This window comes from Canis lupus, chromosome 21 (genome assembly GCF_011100685.1).
Source record: "Canis lupus familiaris isolate Mischka breed German Shepherd chromosome 21, alternate assembly UU_Cfam_GSD_1.0, whole genome shotgun sequence".
NCBI lineage: Eukaryota > Metazoa > Chordata > Mammalia > Carnivora > Canidae > Canis > Canis lupus.
The window spans coordinates 38,541,195-38,564,662 of record NC_049242.1 but is presented as its reverse complement, the minus strand read 5'-3'; the positions used below and the strand labels follow the sequence as shown (position 1 = coordinate 38,564,662).

The 23,468-nt window shown below is 48.4% G+C and overlaps 1 protein-coding gene across 1 annotated transcript in view; it reads right to left on the bottom strand.

Annotated features, from left to right (window-relative positions):
• Window positions 1–13,028, bottom strand: part of INSC (INSC spindle orientation adaptor protein) — a 118,785-nt gene extending 105,757 nt beyond the window's left edge. The window contains exon 1 of the mRNA XM_038569125.1: window positions 12,912–13,028. The gene's annotated coding sequence lies outside the window, so the exon portion shown is untranslated. The remainder of the gene's footprint in view (window positions 1–12,911) is intronic.
• Window positions 13,029–23,468: the final 10,440 nt, after the last annotated feature.

Sequence of the window (23,468 nt, the reverse complement as noted above, 5' to 3'; positions counted from 1 at the left end):
AATGAGCCCTGGACCAAGATAGAAATCTAGAAGTTGGGAAAAAAAAAAAAAAAAAGAAATCTAGAAGTTGGGGCCTAACCAAAAAATCCCTTTTAACATAATGTAAGCAAGAAACCTGGAATGTTATGGGAGGACAGATCCTCAAGAATTGTCTCGTCCAATCCTGCAGCTTATGCGAAGGGAAACCGAGGCCGGGAGAAGGTGAAAGACTTATCCAAATAAACAGCAAATTTGTAGCTGAACCCAGACTAGCATTCAAGTTCTTTCTTCCTTCTTTCTCAGGTTCTGTCCTGATACTGGCCCATGATGCTATGCTGGTCCATTCTGCTCTATGATGCTACCTTGGAGAGAGAATATAATGACCTGACATCTGAAGGAAACACCACTACCTCCCCCAGGGTACTCACTGGGGGGGGGGATGTTGAGCACCTATTTTCCTGAATCCAGAAGTTCAGTTTGCTCATGAGTCTAAGTCACTCTCCTCTGCGTGGAAACCCTCTGCGACTCCACAGCACAAGACAAACAGAATGTGTTGACCAAGAGCTTAAGAATCAATTACAAATCCAATACTGACACAGACCACAGGGCCGGGGCTGGCTGGAGCTATAGCCCAAATCCCTGTGACTCTTCAGAAAATTGTCTCCAGTTCAGCCCTCCCAACAAGGATCCTGAATGTGGGGATGGGGGTATGTCAAAGGACCTTCCATCTGTAATCCTGCCTTTTAGTTGCAGACTTCTGCGTGCTTTGGAAAGAGGACATGTTCTTAAAGAAGTGGCCTTTAGCTGGTTAGGACAACAGAAAAGCAAATACGTGGGTCTAGTGAAGTCTCTGGACCCCGAGCCTCAGGCCAGACCAAGGACTGGACTTATATCCCAAATATGTATCCCAGGTGTCTATGTGGGAACTGCTAAACCCCCTGAGGGATGCTCTCTACCTCCAGCTGGGCAAGGACTTTGTCCCCTGCAGTGGCCTCAGGCATAGCACACCCTGGCCCATCACACACCTGTCTCCTTACCCTCTCAGCAGTCATCTGCATGGCTGCTGTCCCACTGACTCACTCACACCCATGGTCCCCAGTGGGCCTTTGCCAAGAGCTCTGAGTATGACTGAGCTAGAAATTGTCCCAGGCCAGGTCACATAAGCGCATGAGGAATCCAGAGCCAGCTCTAACCCCATCAGCAGGCAGCTCTCCCTGAGCCCACATCTGGCCCACTCTGAGGCCCACCTAACACTTTCTTGGTCTGGGTCAAGAGGGAAGACAGTATGGTCATGGGGTGGGGCAGGGTATCTGCTCTGTATCAGGCCTCAGCCAAATGACAGAGAGGTAAATGAATAAAACAATTTTCTTTTTCTTAGAATTTCCTTTTCCATTGAAAGAAAAATATAAATGTATAATTCAATCTAGTAATTCCTCCAACAGGGCTTCAAATAAGATGCTTGACCTTTCTCTTGCCACGTGTGCTCTAGATGGTCTTGAACATTTTATGCCCCTTCTGGGCTTCCAATTGCCCCATCTGGAAGGGGAGAGGAGTGGGTTAGATGAGCTTCTATTCTGAACCTTATGTTCCTACGCTCCAATCCCTCCCCAGAAATATCTATAAGAGTCATTCATGGCTAGAGGTCAGATGAGATCCAAACTATTTTCCAGATTGCTCTGCCCAGAACTCAGATTTCTCTGTGTTCTTTGCTTAAAGGTGAGTTACAGGAGACATCTGAGTTTGTCCCAGGGACAGCCACTCACCTCACCTTGCTATTCTTGGCCAGTAGAGCCCCCACATCATCTCATCCTTGCCCACTGTGCATCTGGGGAGCACTGCAACAGTATCTCCAACCTCAGGGACGCTGTGGGTCATGAGCCTAAGACTTTGCCTTTCAAAGGCAATTCTTTTCTTTTTGGCCTCCAGCCTTCAGCCTCTCTTGCCATTCTGGTGTTAGTTTCAACCCCTTAAAACATAGCTCTCATACCATCTCTTTGAAAACCTGTTACATCTCCCCAGTATCTCTTTTTTTTAAAAAAGATTTTATTTATTTATTCATGAGAGACACAGAGGGAGGCAGAGACATAGGCAGAGGAAGAAGCAGGCTCCCTGCAGGAAGCCTGATGCAGAACTCGATCCCAGGACCCTGGGATCACTACCTGAGCCAAAGGCAGATGCTCAACCACTGAGCCACCCAAGTGCCCCATCTTAACTCAAGTCTAAACTTCTTAGCCTGGTGCTCATGACTCCCCAGACCTTGTCTTCAGTCCACCCCACCCCACCTCTTTTGGCATTACCACCCTATACCCCCCACACACACTATGTCCTTTATGTTCAAGCTTCAAGGCACATTCCTTGCTATTCTTCAGAGCTGATCTGCTGTCCCCACCCATCAAGATTCAACATAGATTGAATCTTGAATTCCTCCATGGAAGCGTACTCATACTCCCCAAACCACAAGGCACCCAAAATACTAAAGTGCTGACACCATTCATACTGGGCTTGCCAAGGCCCACTTGGTTTTCTAACTGGTGATCTCCCATGGGTGCATCTAGCACCCCCTACTGGGGCCCAAGTCCCAGAAGAACATGCCCCTGTCAACTGGCATCTAGTATAATGCTCTACATGTACTAGGTAAAGACTTATAAAGATTTCACTTGTAGTAAAGGTAGCTGGACAAATGATGGAAGGACAAAGGAGCAGATGAACAGTGATGGAAAGTCTCAGACCAGAGGCCATGTTGCATTGGTGGAATAAAAACTGAAATGGATGGAGGAATAAATGAGTAAGTGGACCTTGGTCATGGCCACCACCGTCTCTCACCTGCGTTAATACAATAGGTTCTTAACTTGCCTTCCTTCCTACTCTCAATAAACCACCATCGTAGCAGCCAGAGTATGTCATTTCTCTGCTCAAAACCTTCCAATGTCCATCCATCACCCAGATTAAAAGCCAAAGTTCTCCAAATAACTCACAAGGCCCTTCATGACCTCGTCCAGATTATTGCACTGACTTCAACTCTTTGGCTTTGATTTCACTCCAGGCATATGGACCTTCATGTTCCTCCTCAAGTCTATGTCACGGATTTTATCTTTAGTCTTCCATTTGACTGCTCTATCCCCAAATATTCACACAGTTTGCCCTTCCACTTCCTCCTGTCCTCTGGTTAAATATCTGCTTATCAGAAAGAATTCCCTGACTCCTTACCGATGTATAAACCCTCTCCCACCCTTGGGATTCCCTTGCCTTCCATGTATTTCTCCATAGTGCTCAGTACCATTTGCATACTGCATGTCAACCTCCTTACTGTCCATCTTCCCACACCAGAAAGCAGATTATACAAGAGCATGTGTTTTGCTCACTGCTGTATCTCCAGTGCCTAGAACAGTGCATGGCACAGAATAGGTACTAGGTAGAGAGTTGTTGACTGGATCGAGTGAATGAGTCTGTAACTGAGATCCCTGGCACCTTCAGGCATTTTTTTAAGATGCTCTTATCTGGTATGGTTGCCATTGTCCTGTGTCTGCTCAGTTCCAATCCTGTCCAATGTCACAACAGATGGACAGCACTCGTTCTTAGGGACTCTTTGTAAACGGCAAACTTAAAGAACTGAAAGAGCATCTTCTGGAGGGAGTGGGGCCAGGATTAGTCTACTGCCTGGTTCCCGATGCCACATTTTAAAATCCTCTTCTCCCTCCTCCTGCCAGCTGGTCTGCAAATCCCACAGGGTTAAAAGTACAACTCTGCTAGAAAATGAAGAAGAAAACAAAAGCATTCTCTTTTCCACGGTGGAGCTCATAGGGAGCTGTGTTTCTCTTTCCCCTTTGGACCTCAGTCCCAAGCACCTCTGCAGAGCCCAGCTACCACCTTCCATCTATATGATCAAGGAGCCTATTTCCTAGCTCTCTTCAAATGGAAAAAAGGGCAGGACCCTAGAAGAGCAGAAAGTGAGATAGGAAGAGCAATCCTCATGGCAGCTTCTGGTTTCCCTTTCTTCCTGTTAACAGCCTGCAATCACACATGGCCCTCAAACAGGACAATGAAATCTCCCCACCCCAATGGTCTCTTCACCTTGAGCTTCTGGGCTGTGAGAACCAAGTGAAAGAAGGATATAGAAGAGGAGGCATGCAGGTGATTCACCAGCCTTGAGTCCTGTGATAAATCCAACATAAATTCTTGTCTGTGGCTGGACAGTTGGGTATTAGGAGGGGTGAAAGGAGTAAGTGACTTAAATGAAGACAAAGTAGATCATTGAATGAGTGAGTGAGGAATGCAAGAGCCAGTGAACCACAGTGATGAATAGACTGTCTGTCCCAGTGCTAATGGCCTCAGCGCAAGGATGGCTCGCTCCCTGGGCGTAGTAAGACATGCTCTCTGAGTGCTCTTGTAGGCCTAAGTCTAGTGCAATCTCAGGGGTGGGGAGGAAAGTGTCAGCTCCTGACCCATGTGATGTATCCTACAAATAACTCTCCAGCTCCAAGGAGCCTACATAAGTTTCTAAAGATCCTTCATCAAAGCAGCTGCTGTGGAGCCAAGTCAGGACCACTGAAGGCCCCTCGGATCTCCTGTATCCTCTACAAACCAGGGTAGATGGGGAAGCCATAGCTCAAGGATGCCTTATGACTTAGGTCCCTCCTCCAATGAGCTCTTTAGAATCATCTAGGGATTAGATGTCATAGATTACCAGTCTCCAAAAAGCTGCTGAATGACAATATAAAGTGTTTGCCCAGAAGATGGTAAGATCTTTGGGGGGAGGGGCTGATAGGCACCTCAAATACCCTATGTCCTAAAATGACTTATTATCTTCCTCCCCAAATCTACTTCTTTAGAATTCTTATTCTACTGATGGCATGACCATCTATCTGGTTGCTCAGCTGATACAACTTCATTCATTCATTCGTCCAACAAATATTTGTGGCATGTGTCAGTAACATACTAACTGCTAGGATCAAACAATGAATAGCCCTCACAGAGCTCATAGTCAAAGAGGAAAAAGAGGCATTAATTATCATGTGATAATTGTAATAAATCTAAAGTTACAACTGTGATAAACCCTTGAAAGAGGTAAGTGGTGTTTTAAAGCCTTAAAAAATGGGATTGGACAGAATTGTGGAGGTCACAGAAGTGACAACTGGGCTAAGAACTGAGAGATAAGTAGGAATTCAGTATGTGAAGATATGAAGGAAGAGCGTTCTAAGATATGAAGGAACAGCAAATGCAATGGTCCATGGTAGGGGAGGAGCCTGACAAGCCCAAGAGACTGAGACAAAGCCAGTATGGAAGAAAGGAGCAAGGGAGGTGCTGGGTAGGAGGATGTAGGAGACGGTGGTAGGGTCAGACAAACAAGACTTTGTGTTCGGTCTTTATCTTAAGATCAACAGGAAGCAACTGAAGTATTTTCAAGGAGGGAAATGACATGAACAAGTTGTGTTCTGAAAGGCACTCTAGCTGTGTGTGGTGAACAAACTGGAGAGAGCCAGCATAGACACAGCTGGACCAGTTAGGAGGCTCTGGTGGGGCTACTGCACAAAGATGAAAATGCTGCCTTGAACCCGAGGGATCCTAATGGAGACGGACATACAGAAGTGACAAATTTCAGAGATACTTACAAGAGAACATCAACCAGACTTGGTGAGGGATGACACACAGGCTCGGAGGGAGAGAGGTGCTGAGGAGGATTGCCAGCACTCCCGACGTACGCAGCTGTGTGGATGAAAGAGCTGTTCAAGGAGATCTAACATATATGACGAGGACCTTGTCATTAAAACAAACTCCAGCCTTTCGTTACGTCTCACTTCCTCAAAGAGGCCCTCTCTGATCACTCAATCTAAAGTACCTGTATGCTACTACTCCCTATTTCAGTCCCTTGTGGGGTTTTTTCTTTCTAAAAATATAAATAATTTCTTGTACTTTTAATCATAAAAATAAATATGGACATATACCTATAGGTCCTATATAGGTATATGTCCTAGCTTTGTTTGCTAAGAGGGCATAGAAACAATGGCACACCCAAAAGCAAGGAGCACATATTGCCCCAGATCTTGGTTTCCAAATACCATTCTCCACTAAAAGGATCCAGGGCTTCTTGGAGAAACAGCTAGTTCCAGGGTCAGAGCAAGAAAAAAGTAAAATGAGCCCGGAACATTAGTAGCTAGTAAGCAAATGCTCAGAGCATCATGGAGACAAGGGAAGAAACAGGAGCCAGTTCACAGAGGAGCTTCCCACTGATCAAATCTGGGGCAAGTTGAAGATCAAAATAAAATATATGAATTGATTTGGACCCACTGAATACATTTTAAAAATTTAGTTCATAGTGATGAAAGAAGGGAGCGGTGGAAAGAGAAAGAAAAGGAGAAGGGAAAGAGCTGGACTACCCTAGGATGCCAACTAGTAAACATAGAAGAAACCATGCATTCAGCAGTGTCAATGATGATAAAATTAGTGGGTAAAAGTTTGAGAGTATTTACATAATCTCAAAATATCTTTCCACAAACTACTTAGTAATTACAGAGGGTACAACAGTCATTTCACCATGGAGAAACTGGTGAACATTACCTTAAGCAAGAGATGAGGGCTTCCATCACCAGCACTGGGACAGTCCCCACATCCTGTGCTTGTGAAGATGATCACTTCACTTTGGTAGTATTGCTGCTCAAAAATGCATATGCTAATCAGGTAGTGCCATCAGGTAAGCCCCAATGGAGGGATAGCCAACAAAATAACTGGCGTCTTCTAGTCAAAAACATGAAGGTCGGAAAAGACAAAGCAGAGGAATTGCTCCAGATGTAAGGACACCAAGGATACAAGACAACAAAATGTAATCTGTGGGTTGGATCCTGAATGGGGCAAGGAAGGGAAAGCCACTGTCGGGACAGAAGTGTACTGTGGTAAGAGAATATCCTTTTTTTTTTAGGAAATGCACACTTAAGCATTTCGGGGTGAAGAGGCATCGTGTCTCTAATTTACTCTTAAATTCATCAGAAATGAATATTGTATATATGTATTCATATATGCATACATCATAAAACAATGAATATAATAATAAACAATAAGATACATTATAGAGAACCGAGATATGCATAAATAATAAAAATAATGTATTTTTTATATTATTGGAGAGAGAATGAAAACAATAAAGTAAATGAAGCGTCCTAAAATGACTAAGGGATTTGGATAAAGCAGGATTTCTTTCACCAGCCTTGCAACTTTCCATTAATTCGATATGGTATCCAAATTAAAAGTGACATACATGGCGCCTTGGGTGGCTCAGTTGGTTAAATGTCTGCCCTTGGCCCAGGTCATGATCTCAGGGTCCTGGGATCGAGTCCTACATTGGGCTCCCTGCTCAGTGGGGAGTCTGCTTCTTCCTCTCCCTCTGCCCCTCCCCTTCCCTCCCCTCTCCTCATGCTCTATCATACTCTTTCTCTCTCTCAAATTAAAAAAAAAAAAAAATGAACAAGCAACATACAAATTGCTTGGTTCTTCGTTTGTTGAATGAATGAGTGAGCCCATATCCAACCATGACCCTCCCCTGCTTCTAGCTTCAAAGCCCCTAGTGCCTGCCTATGACTGTCATGACAAAATCCAAACACATTAACACAGCCTTCAAGGCCTGACATCCACCCTCTGTAATGTCTCCCATCTCACTTCTCATCACTCCCAATGACCCCATACCACACACTCCCGTCAGACTGCCTCAAGTTCCCTGATCTTACCACACTAGACGACACTCTTGTCTTAGCATGTGCTGGTCTCTCAGCCTAGAATGCCCTCCTCTGATCCTCTTAGAGACCTCCTGTTATCTTCCCAGATCCAGACCAAGAGTTTCCACCTCGTGGAAGGCCTCTCTGATTGCCCCAGTAGGAGACGACATTTCCTCTTCTGATACACCAAGGTGTCCAGGACCCGCTGGGATCATGTTCCACAGACAAGCCTGTCACTGCTTACAAACCACATGGTCTGACTGCAGTTGGAGGACCAGGATCTGCCCTGCTCATCTCTATTCCCTGTGCCCTGCACAGATCCTGGCACACCACAGGGTCTCAGTTGGGATTTGTGGTGTGAATAAACGAATAATAGTAATTGAACTTTCTGAGAGAGACCCCCTTGACTTCATTATGTTCAAAAACTACAGAAAGTGAGAGAAATCTGTTCTTCCCTTATTTTACACACAAGGAAAGTGAGACGCAGAGGAAGTAAGTTAACCCAGTGTACCCAGAGGCTGAGCTAGAGTTGGAGTCCAGGTCTGTTGCCCATCAGTCTGGTGGTCTTCCCCAGAAGGTGAGTGGGATAAGGAGGAAGGATATGCCATTCGTGGTTCCCCTACCCTACGTCAGAGCCTACACTTCAGCAAACTATCTAGTGCTAGCAATGCCAGAGCGTTATAAGGAACCCCATTATACAGACAAGGAAACTGGGGGCTCCAGGTCAGATCCCTCTGACGACAAAGCCCATGCTCTTTTCTCTGCACACTGCCAGCCCGTACAGCCCTCCTCTGACCCTCTATCAGAGGCAGTGAGACAGCCTGAGTCCATCATTCTGTCTCTCAACCATGTGCTTTAAGCCAGCACCACACACAGGCCCACAATGCAGCCCACACTCCCCGACCACAGGCTGTATTTTACATGGTTTCCAAACCCAGGATATTTGGGTTGTAAGACAAAACCTCCCTTTCTCCAGCAGAAAGTGAACACCACACACAATAACCCAGCCAAACTGCTGATGCCTATAGACACTGCATCATGCCGTGATGGGGTCTGGTCTGCCCAGAGACGTCCTCACAGGATCCTGGACTCCCCCAGAGCTTGGCACCGAGGGGACCCTGGAGGGGGAGGGAGACTGAGCTGGCTGCATCGCAGAGTCTGGGTGGAGGCTCCATTCCCAGGGCAGGGGAGAAGTGATCCGGGGGAGAAGTAAAGCCACAGAAGCCCAGTGCTGCCCACCCCAAGAGAATGGGGGTGATCCCTGCCAATCCAAGCAAACTCCCGACCCCACCCCTGCTTCCCACAGAGGGGCAGTCTCCTTTGAGCCTGGCAAGGCCTACGATGCTGATGTTCAAGTCCCAGGGCCAGAGAAGTCGGGCCCTTCGCCCTTCTCCGTTGTCCCAAAGGGGTGGATTTTCCCGTTTTTGAACCTTTTGAACCAGAGGTGTCTGCAGACACTCACTACAGACTCCGACGTCAGACACACCTGGATGTAACGATGGCCAGTTCTTCAGCTTCCCCATCTTCAAAACAGAAGTGCCTGTCTCACAGGGTCGCTTCAGAGGTTTCATGAAACAAAAGATGCAAAGAACCCCACGAGGGGCTGGCCTTTAGCAGATACTAAATGAATGGGAGTAACCGGGAGTTAGCCTTTCCCCCAGCCACTCTGAGAGCCAGGCCCAACACTGTTGCTGGATCTTAAACCTCTTCTCATTTGGTGACGCTAAAAGTCCTGGGAACACCTCAAATTCTCAGCAGAGACGCAATCAAATCTGTCTTACCTTTTTGACATGACGTGTATCGGGAAGGAGGAAACCCCTCACGTGCACCAGCCCACCTGCACATCACTTAGTACCAGGTGTTTCCCAGGACCTCAGGCCAATGACTCCTCCTTCCCACTTTGTAACCAAATGCTTTTGGGAGAATCAATGTTAAATGTGGTTAACAGCCACCAGTGTGGGTGGGGAGGCGGGGAGGGGGTGACCTCATGCATACTGAGAAGCAGAACCCCACTATAGTGCCTGAAAGCCCACCACTAGAGTCCTTCTAACCATTCTTTAGTGCTAAACACTGCCCTCCACTGCTCCCCTTGCCAAACATTAATGGCATCGGGCAGAGTAAAATAATCAGTCTTGGAGTCCATTAGTTACAAGTCTCAGCAACTTCCAATGCAGCCAGAGCCCTGTCCTGCATTCAGAGGCCCCTGGTGGCCTACATCTCTTATAGGTAAGAGGTGACAAATAACTCCCTAACCACTTGGTAGACTTGAAACCCCCTCATTGGGAAGGAGAAAAAAGTGAGCATTTGTCTATGACCTCATAGGTCTGGGAAAGGGGGCAGAAAAGCCTCCTTGTATGTCCCTCCACATTCCGGAGCCCAGACTCCCCAACCTGAGCTCTGGTTCCAGAAGAGCCATCCTGATCAGAGACTATGTGGTCCATGCTGGGGGAGGCAGAGCTCAAGTCCAAGAGACACAGACCTCCCAGCAGAGCCCTGGGCCTAGACAGGGTCATATGAAGAAGGGGTGGCCTTGGGGCCAGGGCCAGGCTTAGGGCAGGGGTCAAACTCCTTCGGGCGTCCAGACACTCAGGCTTTTGAGACAGGGAGGAGCTGGCAGCTGAAGTACTCAGAGCAAGGGGCATTTATCAATGGCCCAATTCATTCCCAACAATCCCCATTGTCTGAGCCAGCACAGAGATGGGCTTTATCTCCCCGCGCTGCTAGAAAGAAAAGCCCCAAGACATAGTCATGAGTCTGAGTCCAAAGATACAAGAAGCCAAAATTAAGACATGGTTTGAAAACCAAGTGAAATATTTGAAATTGGAAGTGTCCCCCCAAAAAATCTATGCAACATGCTTCCCATCCTCACAGGCAAATAAAATGTTTAATTGCCGGCTGTTCATTTATTTATTCTGATCTCTTTCTACAAAGAATATGGGAATTTGCATTCAAAGATGCGTGCACCACATCGTTGTTAAAGCAGAAATTAAAGGTAAAGCCAGGGTTCCAGTTAACACAAGTACTACTGTGAAGCAATGTGATGAACTTAGAGCTTCCTAGCAGCCGAAGTAGGAAGAGAAACACACAGGTTATGTCATGAGCTCAGGGGTCACACAGACCTATAGAAATCCCTTGAGCACTCTCAGCCTCAGTTTCCTTGTCAGGAAAAAAAAAATGGGACTATTAACCTAAGAAGGTTGTTGTGAAAAGTAAAGGAAATAAAGCATATATTCAAGATTCAATAAATACGTTTCTATTACCATTCTTACACGTCATAATTGCTATTATTCTGTTGTCTGATTTGTCCTCCTTAAACTGGAACTATGTTAACCCTGTGGGGTTGCCCTGATGCTCTATGGCTCTTCATTGTTGCTCTGAAGTTCTGGACTAGCAGGTATATGTATTTGATTAAGAGAGGGGGGTTGGGGGGAGAGGAAATAGACCAGGACTGAGATCACCATGAGTCCCCTAGTTTTCTAGTCTTTTCTTGAGTCCTATGGTGGCTGGGGCCCCTACAAAGGGGAAGGCTAGGGAAGGTATGCAGACTTCCTTCACTCTGCAAGAAGGCTGCCGGGCTGACCAGAGCCTGCCCTTACTGAACCATCCCCAGGGGTCAGGCTGAGGACCAGGGCAGGGGAGAGTAGCTCCCTGCACCCTGCTCAGGAAATGGCTGAAGATCATCTCTCCCCTGCATATAAGGAGACTTGGTGGGGTGAGAGCTCAGACACTCCTTGGGCTAAACCATAAACAGTAAGATAAAGCCAATGTCATCTAACTTCCCAGGTGAAGGAGCACATAAGTCTGGGCCCCTCACTGAAGCCTGTCCAGAGAAGAATGACATGGATGGAAGAGTTCTAGAAGCCATCCTAACAACAATTCCTTCGAGCACTATTTAGTGTGTCCCCGGTGGTCCCCGGGGGAAGGAGGCCAGGGAGAACAAGATTCTATCAAGCAAAGAGACAGCCACTGGGGGAAGGGAGAGGAAGCAAACCCAAAGCCAGCTCTTGCAGCCTAGCCTGAGATGGGAGACTCAAAATAGGGTTGATTAAAACCAAAGAGAAAGAATCAGCCCAGCTCGACTCTCTGTGCTTCCCTGTCAAGTGACAGCGGCGTGGCCCCAGCCCCCAGAAGGCTCATGGCTTTTCTACAGCAGGGGGAATCCGGAGCAAACCAGAGCCTGGAGCAAACTGCAGGCGCCTCTCTCTGCCTCAGTCTGCAAGCCTGGCCTTTTCATTTGTAAGAGGGTAAAAGCTGCTTCTGAGTCCAGGACCCTTAAGCCCCAGGCTACACCGGCAGCCTCAGTTTAGACCAAACGGGACCCCCTAGAGGCACTGTGTTATCCAGCATCTGCCCAGAATCCACAGCCAAAGTCCCTTACTTAAGATAATCCTCACCAGGGGATCCCTGGATGGCTCAGAGGTTTAGTGCCTGCCTTAGGCACAGGGCGTGATCCTGGAGTCACAGATCGAGTCCCATGTCGGGCTCCCTGCATGGAGCCTGCTTCTCCCTCTGCCTGTGTCTCTGCCTCTCTCTCTCTCTCTCTGTGTCTCTCATGAATAAATAAATACAATCTTAAAAAAGAAAAAAAGATAATCCTCACCATGGCCAGGTTCTCCTTGGTCCAAGCATACATAGGCTAAAGGGGACCCAGAAAGGAGGTCTGGAGGCTGAGAGCCCGTAAGAGGGGGGCATGTTTGTGCATATGCACAGTGCACACACGGAGGTACGTGTTGCATACAAGTCACCGTCCACAGGTACACGTGTTGAAAGCATGCGAGTGTTTGCGTGGACGTCCCCACTGTAAGTGCACGCAAGGCTGGCGCGTGTGGGTACAACGTGTGTACACAGGAGCGGCTGGGCGTGGGGGTGTGAGTGCCCTATGGGTGCTGGTGAGCGCACACGACGGGGTGGTCTGCTCAACCCCCTCACTGTCCTCTCATGTCCTCCTGCCTCCTGGGGCGGCGGCGGCGGCTCCCCCACGCTGCGCCCTGGCCCTGGCCCCCCCGCCGGGTCCCCGGAGCACCACCGCCTCCGGGGTCGCGCAAGGACTCCGAGCTCCCCACCCCCCGCCCTGCTTACCGCCCCCGAACGACCCACAGGGGAGACATCCCAGCTGGGGACAAGCTCGGCCACCCGCGAAGTCTGCGCGCAGGCACCCCTGCGCCTCCGCGCGTCCACCCCTGGGGCCGCCGCGCCCCGGGCCCCCCCGCACGGCGCTGCCCGCTGCACCTGAGCCCCCGCTCGCGCCCCACGCGCTCTCTCTCACTCACGCACGGCCTGGGACGCGCGCTGCACAGCTCCCCGGGCTCGCACCGGACGGCCGGGCTCCGCAAGGGCGCGTCGGGGGTCTCCTCGGGCGGGAGCCGGGCCTCGGAGGCGGGCGCCGCGGGGCTCCCGAGGCCGGGCCGGGAGGGGCCGCCCCCGCCCCGCCCCCGCCCCCAGCCCGCCCCCTGCCCGCTCCCCGCCGCGGGACCTTCCACGCCCGCGCGCCCCGCCCCATCCCCGCGGGCCGCGGAGCTCTTTCGGCGGCCCCGTCGGGGCGCTCGCTCCCGCCTAATTAGAGCCGCGGCTCGGCCCCGGGGCCCGCGGGAGGCAGGACTGGGGCGCACCCCCGGGGGCGAGGAGGCCGGGGTGCCCACGTGCGCCCCGCGCGCGCCAGCATCTGCAGAGGGGCCGGGGGGGGGGGGGGGTGATCGGCGCGGTTCCCATGCTCTGCGGAGGGAGCCGGTCCCCAAATGCCTGGCGTGCGACTTGGCTTATGCGCCGCAGGTGCTTCCCTTCGGGATCTAAGCCGCCCAGGTAAGGTCACCGACCTCCAGACCACCGACCTGCCAAAAACCACAGAGGCTGTGGTTGAGACTCCTTTCTGGCTCGGGGCACACCAGACTTCCCCTCTGGACTCCTCTGTGTCAGATGGCTAAGTCTAGGGGAAAAAAAGGCCGATTCCTACCCAAAAGCTCAGGAATGTTGCATTCCTGAACGGGAAGGAAGCTGCAAGGTCATTCCATCCAATTGCCTCCGCCCTGCGGAGGCATAAATCCAACCCGGCCTGAAGGGCCCCTACCCACTCTGGGGGATCATGAAGGTAAGTCAGCCCCGAGCACCCCCCAACCCCCCACCGTCAGGCCCTCTTCCTTCCTTGCACCCTCTAGTTGGCAGGAAGTTCTCCTTGGCATCTAGCCGAAATCCCTCATGTGTAAACTATATCAATATACTCACGCTCCGTGTTCAGAAGAGGGAAGGAGGCCAGCTCCAGCTCCAGCTCCATGACACAATGGCTGCTCCAAGGTCCCATCTCAGCCTTCTCTTCCCTGATGCTAATACCTTTGTTCCCTTTTCCAGGCCCTGGCTAACAAGGACAGTTGCACCCAGACCCTAGACATGTCGCAGCTCCTGACATTAACTCAACTGCCCCAGCTCTCTGGGAACGCCAGGCTCTGGGGACCCAAGTCATTCAGAGGAGCCAGCTTCACCGACAGCTTCCATCTATCCAGGGGAGCCTGATTCCACCACCCCCCACCCCAGCCCCTGCAGAGGAGCTTGGGTTCCTATTTCAACCACATCTGTCTCAGGGTCTGGGAGCAGATCTTGAGGCCCCAGACACCCACATGGCTGGGCATTTAACACTGGGGCCTCGGCCTCCCTCAAATGAGCATGGTTTGCGGAATCTTTTCTCTGAGTCCATTTCTGGTAGGTTGGATTGTATAATAAAAATAGTCTGGGGGCGCCTGGGTGGCTCAGTAGGTTAACCATCTGCCTTCAGGTCAGGTCGTGATCTTCAGGTCCTGGGATTGAGCCCCACATCGGGCTCCCTGCTCAGCGGGGAGTTTGCTTCTCTCTCACTCTCCTTTTGTCCCCCCTCCCTGCCCATTCCCACCCCCTTTCTCTCCCCCTCAAATAAATAAATACAATCTTTAAAAAATAAAGTCTGGACTTTCCATCCTGCCTTTACTACTTTCTAGCTGGGTGTCCTTGGACAAGTCACCTAGCCTCTGTATGACTCAGTTTTCCCCTATTTACAATAGGAATCATAATAATCTGCCTAGCTCAGAGGGCGTCACAAGTGTGAGATGAGACCAGGAATGTAAAAGTACCTGGAAAGCCAAGATATTTTTTAGTATGCTAGTAATGGAATGAGGCTTAGGTCATAAACAGGATAAGTACTGAAGTACTGGCAAAAGCCTCAGAAACCTTTTATTTCCAGGACCAAAATTTGTGCCTGGGTTTCAGAGCAAGAGAAGAACAGACTTGGTTTGCTAGAGGTTCCTTTAGGGCACTTGTATGAATGTCCCCCACCCTGCATTCCCCAATAAACACACACACACACACACACACACACACACACATACACACTTTCCCAGATACGTACTGTGCAGTCCAGTCTCCTGGCCTCCTGTCGGCCCCATAGGCCCCAGCTGCCTCTACCCTCGCTGGCCGCCTCTCCATTCCCCGGAGGCCGCCTCATGGCTGCAACAACTCCAAATCTCCCTACAGAGGCCCCTGCGGGCAACTCCTCTCTCCTCGCTCATCCTTCTGGGCCATGGCTCCACCAAGCCTGAAGTCAAGGCGAAGGTGGCAGAGGCCTTCTCCAAGGCAAGGCAGTTCGGAATTGAGGCCGCCCAAGGGAGCTCAGAGCTGGAACACCATCCCCCTTGACCCCCTCCTCTCTGTCTGCCTGGCTTCCCAGTGCTGTCCTGTTTAATTCTTAATGGAAATTCCATCCCTAGCGCCGGCCTGGCTGGCTTAGGGAGTCCAGGCTTGGGCCAACAGCAAACTCCACCCAGAGACAAGAGGCCCGTCTGGCCATATAAACACAGATACACCATAGGCACATACGTATACACACACGAGCAGAGACACTTGCCCAGAGACATTCACAAATTCAGAGATTCTCGCCCAGATACACGGCATTACAGTCACTAAGACTTAGGGCACGGTGCTAAGTACTTTGCCGATATCAACTCCCCTGATCCCCACAATAATACTGCATTCCGGTGTTATCCCCAATGTACACATGAGGAAACTGAGGCATAGGGAGACTAAGCCACTTGCATAAGGCACCTAGTAATGATAGCCTAACGCAGGAGTACTAAGAACTGTGGAAGGGGCTTATGTGCATTCTCGTTTTGCTACAAAAAGTCGTCACTTTTTGTGGAAGTTACTATTATCCCATTGTACAGACAAGGAAAATGGAGGATGAGTGGTTTAAGTCACCTGCCGGTGGCCTCAGAGCTTGTGACATGCAGGCCAGCTTTATACAGATATGCACGGGAAACCTCACAGATGAACATGAGACACACAGGCAAGGAGATACATGCGCACCCGAGCACGCACTCAGGCACAACCATGGTTGTGCACAACCAAAAGAAGCCTCAGGAATTGTCTAGAGCTGCCTTAGGCAAAGGTCTCCTGTAGCCTGAGTCCGTGCTCTACTTCCCCTCCAGCTCCACCAGCTTCACAAATTACTTTAGTAAGGGCAAGTTCAGACCTAAATGGAGGGAAGATTTCGGGTTTACAGTTGAGCCAGCCAGGTCAATAATCAGCCCCCCACCTCAGCTCCAAATCTGCTTGGCCCAACATACCTCAAGGTCAGTGGTAGAAGGCTAGGGTGCACTTTTCTTTTCTTTTTTTTTTTTTTTTATTTTTTTTTATTTTATGATAGTCACAGAGAGAGAGAGAGAGAGGGGCAGAGACACAGGCAGAGGGAGAAGCAGGCTCCATGCACTGGGAGCCCGACGTGGGATTCGATCCCGGGTCTCCAGGATCGCGCCCTGGGCCAAAGGCAGGCGCCAAACCGCTGCGCCACCCAGGGATCCCCTAGGGTGCACTTTTCTGAAGGGATCTGGAGGGAATACCTCAGAGACTCTGGGCACTGTTGGGAAGCTAGCCTAGGAGGGCTCCCGGCCCCCAGGACCAGATGAGAGACAACAAGGCCCCAGTCAGGGTACAGTAGGAGAGCCTCAGATAGAACAGAGCATGTGTTGCCCGAGGGAGCTGGAACCACATTACAGTCATGGTCAGACTTCGGTGGGAGGACGAATGGAGGAGAAGACAGGGCAGGGCCATGATGTAGGACAAGTAGCAACATCCAGAGCCCAAAGTCCAGGGAGTTAAGAGAACAGACCTGCAGAAGGAGGGAAGCGTTTGGCATCCAAGAACTTGTCCACTGCTTGAAGCTTTCACACGACGCTGGACATCTCCAAGCAGAGTCTGTGCTGGCCCTGGGCCTCCCCCCAGGCAGCCCCACCAGAGAACACCCAGGAAGGCCTGTCATAATCAGGCTTACCTCCGTTGTCTGTTGTGGTTTCCCACCCTGCACCCCCATCCCAGAATCCCCTGTTTGTATTCTCACAAGCTCATCCACTCCGTGGGCCCAGGACAGCTCAGCAGGGCAGCCCCATGGGCCATCTGGATGGTAAAAAAGTTTTAGGAAAAAGGAATGCCAAACTCCCACAAGTTAACCTGGAATCACATCATCAGGCAAGGGATCTAAGAGGCCTTAGAGCGATTCTGAGTCAGAGAATTTGCATTCCTAAAAAGTTCTCTCTCTGTGTGTGTCTCTCATGAATAAATAAATAAATAATTTTTAAAAGATTTTTAAATTTATTTATTCATGAGACACACACACACACACACACACAGAGGCAGAGACACAGGCAGAGGGAGAAGCAGGCTCCATGCAGGGAGCCCGATGTGGGACTTGATCCCGGGTCTCCAGGATCACGCCCTGGGCTAAAGGCAGATGCTCAACTGCTGAGCCACCCAGGCTGCCCAGCATCTGGAATTGTAACTGGTCAGACCAAAGGTTATTAGTGGCCAGATCACTGAACTGGAGTGCCCTGGACAGCAGGCACATGAATTCCAGGCACTGAGGGCCTCAGGGCTAACTTGCCCTTCCCAAGCCTGAATTGTTCAGCTCTTCATTGAATTCAGAGAGATTCCTAAGCATCCTCCCCAGAAGTTCCCTGCCTTAAAGTAATAAGCTATTTTCCATTACTTGCAACCAAAACCACCTTTGGAAATAAAGCCACAGGGCAAGTTAATAGAATTAAGAACCCAGGATCCCCACCCCCTTGCCTTGCCCCTATTTCCAGCTCTCAGATGGGCTGCAGAAGAATGAGTAAGCATGGAAATAAGCCATTCCTCAGGGCAGTGGTTTTTACAAGAGGATCCCAACCAGTGACCCTGGGCTTGTATAGGAAATGCAAATTCTCAGGTCTCCCCTCACAACTGAGGAATCAGAAACTCTGGGGCTGGGGTCCGACAAGCTATGGCTTCACAAACCATCTGGGTGATCCTGATGCCCACTAACCTTCGAAGACTGCCATTCTAGAAGGAGGGGCTATAGTTTCTGCTTCCATGACAATGAACCGAAAGCTGTTTGGCTCAGGAGGAAAGGTCATCAGGGTGCCAGACCAGCACCAGCTGTTTGGCCTGTCACATGCCTTCCTGGCCAGCCTCCTTAACCCCAATGCTCCTGGGGACTCCAGCATCAGAGCTGTGGCCATGCATTTTGAGCTAAGACAGAGGCCCTCTTTCCAAAGTCTAAGGGGCCAACGTCTTTCCAAAAACAGCAGGACAATCTCATAAGAGATACAGCAGAGAAAAGTTCTGTCATTGTCTCAGTGTCTAATTGAGGGAGTGACTCAGTGGACATTGCTCGACCCTTTGGGTCTCAGAAGCTTGCTCTGACTGGCCTGGGGACAGCTTTAGAAGCCTTCTAGAAGGAGGCCTATCAAGGACCTGGCTCTAGAAGCCACGTCAGCCTCTCCAGTGTCGGTCCACTATTTTCTCTGCTTCTTGGGCTCCCGGGTTCAGAAAGAAGAAAAGATTTGAGGGTAATTTAAAAAGTGAGGTCTTGGGGTACCTGGTTAATTCAGTTGGTTGAGCATCTAACTCTTGATCTCAGCTCAGGTCTTGATCTCAGGGTTGTGTGTTCAAGCCCTACACTGGATTGCACACACACACACACACACACACACACACACAAAGTGAGGTCTTAAGAAGAGGAACAAAATAATAAAAAGAACTACTACTACCATATCAATAGGAATTGACTTCTTCCAGGGTATTATGGTTTACCTTCTTTACGTCTCATCATGATCTAACGATAGTTATACTATCTGAGAGTTATTACTATCCCCACTTTAGAGGTGAGGAAACAGGGACTAAGCAAGACTAAGTAGCTCTCCCAGGATCACACAGGCAGGGAGTGGAAGATCAAAGATTCAAACCCAGGTCTGACTGACTCTAGGCCCCACAAGCTTCACAAGATATAACACAAGAACATAGGTACAGAGGGCAGAAGGAAGTACACCTGCTGCTGAGACAGATGGTCAGGGGCTAGCTCAGCTAGGATGCAGAAGGAGAACCAGAAGCGTCTTTTCCTAAAGTGGGGGGCCAAAATAGGAACAGAGCCTTGAGGAGTCAAGGAAGAATCATCCCAGCTCCCCTGGGAGGTGGGGGAAGAAGAAATTAGGAATGACAATCGTGGCCAGGTTAGAGGTGAAAAACATACATTTGAAAGGAAGCCAGCGAGAGCAATTACACGAGCCAGATCTCAGTGATTCTAGATCTGAGTTGGAGACAAGGGCTGAGAGGTATCCTAAATTGGGATTGCAAGGACCCTACCATCTATGGGGGAAAGCCTAATGGCTGGGACTCTGCCTCACTATGGTTGGGGGTGCCCTAAGTGGGGCACTGTGTGGTGCTGCTCTGAAGAACTTGCTCCCAACCCTGGAAGAACATGGCCCAGGTTCCCAGACAGAACGGAGTCTGTCAATAGAGAGGTGGTCAGTGTGGGCACAGGGAGCCAATGAGGAAGCTATGGAGCCTGGTGAGGAAAGAACTTTTCCCATCTGGAGAGTGGAAGGCCCTGGACCTGGTTATAAGTTGGAATCAAGGCAAGTTATTAAATGGTACCACCTCTGCCCCGCTGATCAAAAACAAGTAAATCAAATAAAAAAAATAAAAGTCATCTTTTGATTCCTCTTAACTCATCACCACCCCCAACATCCAGCTTGTCAGTCCATCCTGTCTGCTCTACTTCCATATTGAATCCATAACCATCTAGACTCCATTAACCACAAAGCAGTCAGAGTCATCCTTTACCAATGTAGATGAGATCACATCCTCCTCCAATATGTCTTCGACAGCTTATTTTTGCCTTAGAATAAAAATTCTAGACCCTTTACTCTGGCTCACAAAACTCTATATGATTCTTCTCTCTCTCAGGATCACATCTTCTCTCAGGTCATGTCATATTCCTGAGAGGGGTCTTCCCTGACCTCCCAAATGAGAAGAACCTTCCCCCGTCATCCTCCTGTTTATACCAAGTATCACTCTCTGAAATTTCTTGGTCTATTTATCTGTTTGATTATTGCCTTATCTCTCACCCTCTGCTCCACAAGAACGGAGGCCCTATCTTATGGTGCAGTGTCTGGCACATAGTAGAAATTCCAGACACTTCTGTGGAATGGTTCAAGCCGGGTAGAACCCAATGTAGCAGAGCAAAGAAGTGGCAGAGATCATTCAGGAACCAGAGGCTGAAGAGATAAATGGAGCCAAATAGAATATCCGGCCCCTAAAAGGCAGAGAACTTGGGTTTCCAAAAATTTTCCCTGAGAAGAGCATCTAACAGCTTACCTGACCTGGAAGTTCCATGAGACACATCTATATTCTAACAATCTCTTTTTAAATTTCTCCTAAGCTGACTTGAGTTTTTGTTCCTTCTGCTTACAAGTAAACAAGTCCTAATTTATACATCCTCTTCATGTCACTGTGGCATCAAGAGAAGGTCCAGGAGTTGGTAGGAAGAGCACAGCACGGGAGATAAGGATCCTACGCTTATCTTTTACCCTGTGACCATACATAAGTGTCTTTCTTTCACTGGGTTGCTGACTCTATAGCATCTTAGATCTGGTCTAAGAGTCCTCACAGGTGTATTGACAAGGACTCTGAGGCCAGGAACTAAGGAAAGAGATCATCATTCAGCCATAATGCATATCCCATTTTTTTCACAGTCCTGGCAGGTCCCAGCAGGAAAAGAAATCCACTCAGATGGGATTTGGAAGACAATTCAATGAAAGGCTATTTATGTCAAGGTAAAGGGTAAAACAACTGTTTTGAGGCACCCAGGTACTGATAACTAGAGACGCTGTGGTCTAAGCCTAGAGAAACGGGGAGGAAATATCTTGCTGGTGTCCCAGTGGAACCATGGAAGAGGCTGTGCAACCATGGAAGAGATCATCTCAAAACCACATCAGCAAGCAAGGAAGGAATTTCCTAAACTCTCTTTTCTCCTCCTTATGATCTCCAGCCAGTGACTCCATTGAAAGAACCCAACCAGAGAGGCCCGGTTGGTGTGCTCTGAGGACCAGCTCTTTAGGACACAGAGCAGGTAAAGATGGAAAAACTGGGGGGGGGGGGGGGGGGTACATAGTGCAAATGGAAAATAATCAGAATCCAGAAAATAATCATGATCTACAAATGCTCTCAATCCCCACATCTTCTTTCTCACTTAAATCTCTCTATAGAAGCACTAAACTGTCCAGGAAGCCACTAAATTGCCATAATGGTCTTGACAGACCTAGATTTACAGCTTTTGACTAAGAGCTTGCCAAAGACAGTGCAAGAACTTTAGCAATGCCATCAAACACAAGCAATAGCTGCCACAAGAGCTTCCAGAAAAATTTCACCAGTAAATGAAAACTCTGACAATTTGAATAATTGAAAAGCCTTAATGCCAACCTCCAGATACATTATTGAGGATGAATGGATAATTAGCCAGAGAGAAACCTTCTAATGGAAACCATACCCAGTCTAGGACTTTACAGGGGAAAAAAAACCCAACTTTAAATTCCCTGCAATTAATACCCACCTTTGGTTTAAAAGGTCTGGCCTCAAACACACCCCTTCTACTTGGTTACAAAAAAATCTCTTCTAAGGCTCTAGATTAAAAAATAGTAGGAAAACTAATGACCAAAGTACACAAATCTTGGTAATGCAGAATGTTAGGTTTCAACCTGGAACTAAGAATATTTCTGAAGGCAAATGTTCAGAATATGCAGAAAGTTTCCATTCCCCTAACTCCAATCTTTGGCCCATCTCAGCAGGAAATAACTAGAATGGTCATCATCCCAATTCTCTCAAGGATGAGGAATGATCAAAGGACAGTGGGGACTGAAACCAGTAACCAAAGGGTTAATGGGACTGCTCACAGCTTCAGACTAATAAGCTCAGCTGGAGCATTTTACCCAGACCTTTCATATGCCTTTAAATTTCTCTGACTATCCTTGGGTGAGGCAGATTTGAGGCTTGCCCTCCCATCTCCTCATTTAGATGCCTCTCAAATAAACCTTTTCTTTGCTGCATCCTTGATGTCTCAGTGATTATCTTGCATCAAGCAAGATGAACTTGGATTTGGTTATACACCCAGGTCATTCTGTCTATTTCTACAAGAAAGTATTTTGGATATGCAACTCAACCCCCCTCCAATTACATATTTCATATGATAAAATGTCTTCTCAGAATTTAAAAGTAAAATGGAAGGTATGTGTCTGTTACATTAGTTAAAAATTAAATTTAATTTAAAAAATAAAGAGTGTGGCCTCAGACACATCCACTCTTCCCAGAGGGAACTTCTTCTGAACCAGTCCATGCTCAAGCCCCATTAGAAAAGCTGGAATGAGAGGAGAGGAGAAGTTTTAGTCCAGAAGACACTAAGGCTCTTCTAAGAGAAAGAACATTCTGAAAGAAAGAATGTGCCATTTCAGAACATAACGATCTCACTATTGCTGGATGAAGTTTAGTCCAGCAATGAATGAAGACCAGCCCTGTGCCTGGCACTATGCACATCACATGGGATGCAAGTGATCAAGGCAGCCTCTGATCTTGGGATGCTCACAGTATAACAATAAAGAAACAAATAAAGCATTCCCATACTAGGAGATAATAAGAGAGGTGTGTCAAAATGTCTCACCATAATTGTAGATTTCTACTTTATATATTCTGGGGCTATGTTATTAGGTGCATACACATTTAGAATTCTTACATCCTGTCAAAAAAATGTTAAGCTTTGTTATTATAAGGGCTTCATTATCTCTGTGATGTTTTTTGCCTTAAAGTCAATTTTATTCAAAATTAATATAGCTACACTAGCATTATTTTGGTTACTGTTTGCCTGGTAAATTGTTATTCTTACTTCTGCCCTTTCTATATTCCTACATTTTAGATGCTTCTTCTAAAGAACCTATAGTTAGACTTTTTTTTTTTTTAATCCAGTCAAGGTAAATAAAAGTGAGGGGGTTATGTGTTACACAGATGGTTATCTGGGAGAAGAGCTTTCCAAGAAAAGGGAACAGTCAAAGCACAGGCAAGTATGAATCTGACTTTTGAGCCAGAGCAAGAGACTAGAGAAGTGGAGCAGGGTGAACAAAGGTGGGAGGGAGGGGTATAGGAGAGGATGAGAGCAGAGATAGATAGAGAATAGCTGGAGCAATGCCCTTGAGTAGTGGAAGGGGAATGGGACCTATTGCACAAATGGAAGAAATGACTCTAGTGGGGAGCATGGAATGTTCATCTATGGCAACTAGTGGAAGTACCAGGAATCAGATACCAGTGGAGTCCATGGAAGGTCTCTTCAGATTGATGCCATTTTCGCAATGAGGTAGGAAGCATGGTCAGGAGCTGAGAATAAAGAAGGTGGAGGAGGTGTTGGGATTTTGAGGAGAAGGTGTGAAATAATGGTCTAGAAGTCTATGGGAGAGTGAGTGGATTAAAGACATG